At 45.5% G+C, this 7,647-nt stretch overlaps 1 pseudogene across 1 annotated transcript in view; it reads right to left on the bottom strand.

Annotated features, from left to right (window-relative positions):
• Window positions 1-7,243, bottom strand: part of LOC147116062 (uncharacterized) — a 57,156-nt pseudogene extending 49,913 nt beyond the window's left edge. Inside the window, exons 1-2 of the transcript XR_015078878.1 lie at window positions 7,145-7,243; window positions 6,381-7,025 (exon numbers count right to left, since the gene is read on the bottom strand). The product of XR_015078878.1 is annotated as an uncharacterized LOC147116062 (transcript). The remainder of the gene's footprint in view (window positions 1-6,380; window positions 7,026-7,144) is intronic.
• Between the last annotated feature and the right edge of the window lie 404 nt (window positions 7,244-7,647).

The raw sequence follows: 7,647 nt of genomic DNA, 5'->3' as shown, positions 1-7,647 counted from the left end.
TATCCAAAATGTTTTGATGACACTGTAGGATGCTTCGGGGAGTTCAAGTACCATATAACAATAGATCCAGAGGTAAAACCCGTCATCCATGCTCCAAGAAAAATACCCATCGAGCTAAAAGAAAAATTATACACCGAACTAAAAGAAATGGAAGAGAAAGAAATAATCGCAAAGGTCACTGAACCCACAGACTGGGTAAACTCGATTGTGGTACGAGAAAAGCCGAACGGACGGCTCAGGATCTGTCTGGACCCTAAAGACTTAAACCAGGCAATAAAGCGGGACCAGTACCCCACACCAACATTAGAAGAAATCACACCAGCACTGGCAGGAGCCAAAGTCTTCTCCAAACTGGATACCAGAAATGGCTACTGGAACATAAAACTGGACGAAGAATCAACTAACCTGACGACTTTTAATACACCATTGGGGCGTTATAAATTCCTGCGGCTGCCATTCGGGTTGAAAGCCAGCCAAGACATCTTCCAACAAAAGATCGATGAAACATACAAAGGCTGTGAGGGAGCCATTGGAATTGCTGATGACATCCAAGTTTATGGAACAAATGAAAGAGACCACGACGTGCACTTGCACGAGGCCATGGAGCGCACTAGAATGGCTGGCATCAAGCTGAACGCCGAAAAGTGCATCATTAAAAGTACGAAATGCAAATTTTTTGGCATGATCTACACACCGGAGGGTGTCAAGCCTTATCCCGAAAAGGTCGAGGCGATAGCAAAGATGAAACCACCAAACGACAAGAAGGAGCTGAGAAGCTACCTCGGTTTGGTCCAGTATATGAGCTCTTTCATCCCGAACATGTCAGACTACACAGCCAACCTAAGAGAATGACTAAAAGAAGACACCAAATACCAATGGTCAGAATCCCATGAGAGGAACTTCAAACACCTAAAGGAATTATTATGTAAAGAAACCAGCCTGTCTTATTACAATAGAAAAAAACCTGTCACCCTACAGGTAGATGCCTCTGCCAGGGGGCAAGGGGCAGCCCTCATGCAGGAAGGAAAACCAATAGCTTTCGCATCGAAGGCATTGACATCAGCAGAGACAAGATACGCAAACATCGAAAGAGAGCTATTGGCAGTAGTATACGGATGCGAAAAGTTCCACACCTACTTATACGGAAGAAAATTCAAGGTAGAGAGTGACCATCGTCCACTCGAACAAATTTACAAGAAAAACCTAAGCAAGGCCCCAGCAAGACTGCAAAGGTTACTCTTAAGACTCCAAAGTTATGACTTCGAATTAAAATACCGGCCAGGAAAAGAAATGGCACTGGCAGATGCATTGTCTCAATTGTCACCACACGAAAAACACGAGATGAAGGGCCTGACAGTAAAAATACACCACCTCGTAAATGTTACTCCCACAAAGCTTAGCCAAATTCAAGAGGAGACTGGTAAAGAAGAGGAGTTGCTACTACTCATGCAACAGGTAATACAGGGGTGGCCGGAGAAGATCCAGCAGGTCCAAAACCAAATCCGACAGTACTGGACAATCAGAGACAACATCTCGGCGGAGGGCGGTGTTCTCCTTGCTGGCTCAAGAATCATAATACCAAAAACGATGCAAACGGAACTTCTCCACTTAATACACCAAGGCCATATGGGGATGGAGAAATGTAAACTAAGAGCCAGATCAGCTGTGTACTGGATAGGCATGTACAAAAGCGTAGAACAAATGGTCTCCACATGCTGCATAAGCCAGAAAGACCGAAACACACAGCAGAAGGAGGAGATGATTCAAATGGAAGTACCCCCGAGACCATGGCACACGGTCAGAACAGATCTGTTCCTGTGCAACCAGGAGTGGTACATCATAGTAGCAGACTTTCCTTTTGTCAGAAGGATAAATGACATGAGAGCCACAACAATCACAAAAATTGTGAAAAACTTATTCGCAGAACAGGGCATCCCAGAGAAGGTCATCTGCGACAATGGGACACAATTCACCTCCAGTGAATTCAGAGCACTGGCTGGAAAATACGGATTTAAAATAATTACCTCATCCCCACATTACCCAAGGGGACACGGATTTATCGAAAGACAGATCCAAACAGCCAAAAGAGCTCTCATTAAAAGCAAGGAGATGGGAGAAGAACAAGACTCGAAATCACCAGCAGAACTACTAAACGGTAGAAAATACAAAACAACTCTACCAGCAAAGATATATCCTCCCCAGGACCAAGAGGACATTCGGCAGAAGCTGATGGAAACACAAGCTACGGGGAGCACACACTATAACAAGCATGCAAAACCACTACCGGAGCTGCTAAATGGACAATCAGTGCATATACAAGATCCGTTGTTGAGAACATGGAGTCCAGCCAAGGTTATTGGAAAAGCTGATACTCCAAGATCTTACTTGGTAGAGACAGAACCTGGAAACCAATACAGGCGAAACAGGATCCATATCAGACCCTCACCTGAAGCTGTCAAACAGCGGACAACATTAACAGCAGTTACGGTACCAGACACGGAAAACAATACAACGCCAGAAACAAAAACCTCAAATACAACTGCAAACATGCACTCTCCAGAGCCAAACACAACAGCACCGGCAACAAGAAATGAACACACCAAAACACCGCAGAAAGGAATAGTTACAGCCAAGTCCACAAGATGGAGGAGTAACATACAACCACCTGAGCGGTATCGCGAATAATTATAAAGGCAATTATAATTCGCACAGAACAGTAAAACAACAGTAAAACAACATGGACAAATATCTGTATATAAATTGAGCAAAGAAAGCTCACGTTCTGTATTTTGTTAACGTTATTCAACTGGAATCATTGTAAAATAGAAAAATTGATGTAATTAGTTTTGTTGGGAAAGAGGGATGTTACATAGTTATGTTGGGACTATATTGTACAAGTGTACTAACACTCAAATCAAGTGTAGCAGCACTACAATGCTGGGAAAGTAGTGCGCAGGCGCCACACAGTGGCACTTGGAAATATCACCCCGCACCATGTGGCAGGCATCCATTACAACACAAATAAAACAGTAGTTTATAATTACAAACTACCGAGCCCAGAAGCGTCTTTACAAAGCACTACGAGCGCAAGAAGACATAACAGCCTCAATTTTCTAATCTAAAAGTTGGATCTGTCACTGGGAGCAGACCAACCAGATGGCCTTTTCCACAGATCTTTTATGATCCTTGCTCTCAGTCCATTTGACTGCTGCGTCCATGGGATGGTCAGCGCGCAACAGACTGGTCACCCATTTCTTGGTGATATTCACCTTCTCAAACACATAAGAGGAAATCCTCTCTTCAATCTTATTTCTTTCCTCAAAAACAGTGTCCACTGCATCACATCCCTTTTTCCAAGGTCCTGCCATGGTTGGCATTTCTGTAGGGGGTGGAGTTTGGGGTCAACTTCGCCTCTGACTTATGAGCGGTTCAAATTGCTCCCACTCCCTTGGTTCTAGACCTTGGACTTATTTGGGGGTTATAATGAAATTGCAGCAGACAACTGAATTTTGGTGAAAGAACTTTGATCTTTATTTGAGAAACAAAATACACAACACAATAATCTTAACACTCTAAATTGGGGGAACACTTCGGAATGTACGAGGGAAAATAACAATAGACAGACTACTTCACCCCTCCCAATCCCACTTCACTAGCTAAGTTGGGCTCCAGAGGACCAGGGATAATGCTCACCAAAACGACTTCTTTTGACAATTGTAGAGGTTCACGATTTCGGGGTTCTCTAGATGTGGCAGTTGGGGCCTGCCGTACCCCAGACGCGGTAGAGGACTTCACCTGCATTGCTGGTCAGGCTTTGCATGTCTGCTGATGCGGTCGGGTGCGTATTGGATCTATCAGGTGAGTACCCAATTTCTTTTGGTTAGAAGTAGGGTTTAGAGTCTTTTCAGTAAAATCTTACCCAGGGGTAAGTCAGGATAGTTTGTAGAGTGGAAAAAAAACTTGCTGATCTTCGGTTTCTTCCAAGTTGGTTTCTTGTTGGTCGCGGTGGCCCAATATTACCCGGTTGCTGGTAATATTTTTGGTTGTTTGTTTCGTGGGGCCCTGGTCTGCCGCGATGGTGTGTTACTTCTTTGAGAGGGAGAACTGCTTCGAGATGGTCTTCTTGATCCTGATGTTGTTGGAGCTCTTCTGTGTCGACGAATCTTCTTACTCGAACTTGAACTTGAACTAACTTCCTCTTGGACTGCTTTCTTGAGCTCTCTTCTGTGAGAAACAGGCCTTTAATTATACTGATTGAGGCCTGCTAATCTGCGTGCCAAATCAGTTCTGGCTTATTGTTAGTTTTGGCAGGCTCGTTAATTTTGATTGGTTTGAATTGTTTAATTGGTTTCGGGATGGTCCCATCGATCTTAAGTTGTTTTAAGAACGTGTGAAGTGGTTTTGGGATGGTCCCATCGATTGTTTAACCTCTTGTTTAATTGCAGTAAAGTTGTCTTTTCCTGTGGGGGTGTAAGGGGTTTTAGATCGCAGAGGTTTCTCTCTCTAGAGACCTCTCTCTCTTGCACAGTAAAACTGTGAGTGGTTCGACCCACTCGCCCCTTAGATTCTATACTCTGGACTTTGGGGCAGGAGCTACAATGTAGAGAAAACTCTTATAGACCAAGTTTGATGAAACGAAATGGAATTTTATTGCATAATGTAAAACAAATCAAAATGCAAGCAAATAAGAGGGTACATGGGAGGGGAAAACACAAACAAATCATAACGACACAGTACTAACTAAGGCAAATACAGGCATATTATACTCTACAAAGATCATCATGAAATAGGGAAACACACGGAACATCGAGGGACAACAACTCATGTTAATTATACCCTTAAATGTCCACCCCCTTAAACCTATCTAGATCCGATTATGAAGGGCCAGAAACATACTCACCAATCCAACTAGGAAGTGTAAGGTTTTGAAACAGGTCTGTGTTTGATCCTTTCAGGCGTCCCGTCTCTACCTGGTTGGTGGAGCCCCAGCGAGCTGCGCCTCACCTCTCTCCTGAGGTGGGGGTCGGGGACGGCTGGACACCAGCTGGTCTGGATGTCGGCGGGGTCGGGGATCGTTTGCTCGACCCCAGTCAGAGGAGCCTTGGGCTGGCCACCATCATTTCTTCTGTCGGTTTTAATTGTCTCTTCTCCCGAGTCGGAGTGGGTCGATGGCCTCCTGTTTCGTCAACGGCCCGGGGTTGGTCGATGATCTCCCGATGTTTTACCCCGGGGCGGGACGCCAGCTCGAACCATCTTCTTCTCCTTCTTCTAGCGATGATGCTACCGATACAATGGTAGCACCACGATGGCTTCCCTCGATGGCTTCTTTCCACGATGGCCACTCCGTCTATGGCTTCCTCCGTTCTCTTTCTACCTGTGGGTTCCCAGATATACTTCTCATCAGAAGCCCTTATCTCGCGCCAAATCAGGTTAGTCTTTTGTTTTAATTTTGGGGGGCTGGGAGCACAACGGGGTAGTTATTATATTTTAAACTGTGCTTGGATGGCCGGTAATGGGCCATCTCTGATCTGGAATGACCTTCATTGTTTTTAATGCCCTGGTAATGTCCTTAATGGGTCCTTGATGCTCTTCTCATGAATATGAAACTGTTCCCTTTTGTCTATTTAACATTGAGATGGCCTTTATCTACAGGCCGATCTTGACTGGATCTGCATCCAATCTATATGTATATGTGGGTGTCTGGTTTTGTTCTCTCAGAAACGGCTGCCAGAACTTACTGTGGGCTGAATCCACAAAGCTGTCTGAGGACTGCAGGAACCATTTTAAAGTGTCCCAATAAGTTGGTCACGGGGTCTGGATGCCATTTTGAATGCGCCTTTTTCCTAGGCTTCTTTTAAAACAGTCTTTAAAATCATGGCCTCTTCTGCCATTCGACCCTTTATAATATAAAGTTCAATTTTGCGAATCCTACAGGGGCCAAGGTTCTTTTGTTGGTTGGTGGCATGTTTTGCATTATGCAAGGCTTTGGATGGTTCTGTAATTTTGGCGGGAACTGCTTTTCCGTTGGTCTATTGTCAGTATGTAAAATGACTGAGACAGTCTAGATAGTCCCCAGACAGCTCAGTTAATGCCAATACCCAAAACTGCCCATTTACAGAGGCCAATCCCAAATCTTTTGTTGAGCCTTTTTCCTTCCACAGGCTCGAACATGCTTTTTAAAATAAAACCAAAATCCTGGGGTCTTTGATTTTAAATCTCCCTTAGGCCCAATATTCTTATACCATTCTGACATGGTTTATTAGCAGTCCAAAAATCCCTTCTTTAGGGTAATCTTCTTGGTTTTGGTGGATCTGCTGAATTTGAAGAATCTTACACTGTCTCTCTAACTCTCTTTCTCTGTCTCACTCAGTCTCCCTCACTCGCTCTCTGTCTCTCTCTCTATCTCCCTCTCTCTGTCTGTCTTTCTCTCTGTCTCTCTCCATCTCTGTCTGTCTGTTTCTCTCTCCCTCCCTCTCTCTCCCTGTCTCTATCTCTCTCTGTCTCTCTCTCTGCCTCTCTTGCTCTCCCTCTCTCTACCTCTCTCACACTCGCTCCCTATCTCTATCTCTCTTCATCTCTGTCCCTCTCTCTGTCTCACTCTGTCTCTCCCTCTATCTCACTCTGTCTCCTTCTCTCTGTCCCTCCCTCTCTCTCTGTCTCACTCTGACTCTCCCTCTTTCTCTCTCTCTCTCCCTCTCTCTATCTCTCCCCATTTCCCCCTCTTTCTGTCTCCGTCTCTTTCTGTCACTGTCTCTCTTGCTATCTCTCCCTCTCTCTCCGACTCTCTCTCCAACTCTCTCTCTGTCTCTCTCTCTCTCACTCTCTCTTCCCTCTCTCTGTCTCTCTGCCTCTCGCTGTCTCTCCGTCTCTCTCTATCTCTCTATCTCTTTCAGTCTCTCTCCCTCTCTCTAACTCTCTCACACTCACTCCCTCTCTCTATCTCTCTCACACTCACTCTGTCTCCCTCTCTCTCTGTCTCTCTGTCGCTGACTCTCTGTCCCCCTCTCTCTCTGTCTTTGCTCTCTCTGTCTCTGCCTCTATCTCTCTGTCTCTCTGCCTGTCTCTATCTGACACTCCCTCCCTGTTTCTCTCTCTGTCCCACTGTCTCTCACCCTGTCTCTCTCTGTCTCACTCTGCATCTCACTTTCTCTGTCTCCCTATCTCTTGGACTCGCTCCCTCTCTCTCTGTCTCCCTCTTGCGGTCTCTCTCTCTCTCTCTCTGTCTCTCTCTCTCTGCTTTTCTGTCCCTCTCTCTCTCTCCCTCACTCACTCTCTCTCCCTCTCTCTATCTCTCACACTCGCTCCCTCGCTCTATCTCTCTCCAGCTCTGTCCCTCTCTCTGTCTCTCTTTATCTCTCTCACTCTTTCTCTGCCTCACTCTTACACCCTCTCCCTCTCTCTCTCTCTGTCTCTCCCCCTCCCCCCTCTCTGTCTCCATCTCTCTCTGTCACTTTCTCGCTCCCTCTCTGTCCCTGTCCCTCTCTCTCTGACTCTCTCTCTGTCTCTCTTGCTCTCTTTGTCTCTCTGTCTCTCTGTATCTCTCTATCTCTCTCACTCTCTGTTGTGTCAGTACCTTTTTTACCTAGACACAATTAGAACTCAGAACTCAGAGATTCAAACATGAAGTGCTTTATTCGAAGGAAAAGG

The sequence above is a fragment of the Somniosus microcephalus genome, chromosome 6, assembly GCF_052327205.1.
Source record: "Somniosus microcephalus isolate GS21.2 chromosome 6, FLI_Smic_1.0, whole genome shotgun sequence".
Taxonomy (NCBI): domain Eukaryota; kingdom Metazoa; phylum Chordata; class Chondrichthyes; order Squaliformes; family Somniosidae; genus Somniosus; species Somniosus microcephalus.
The sequence above is the reverse complement of the archived record's forward strand: the minus strand, read 5'-3'. Positions and strand labels throughout refer to the sequence as shown.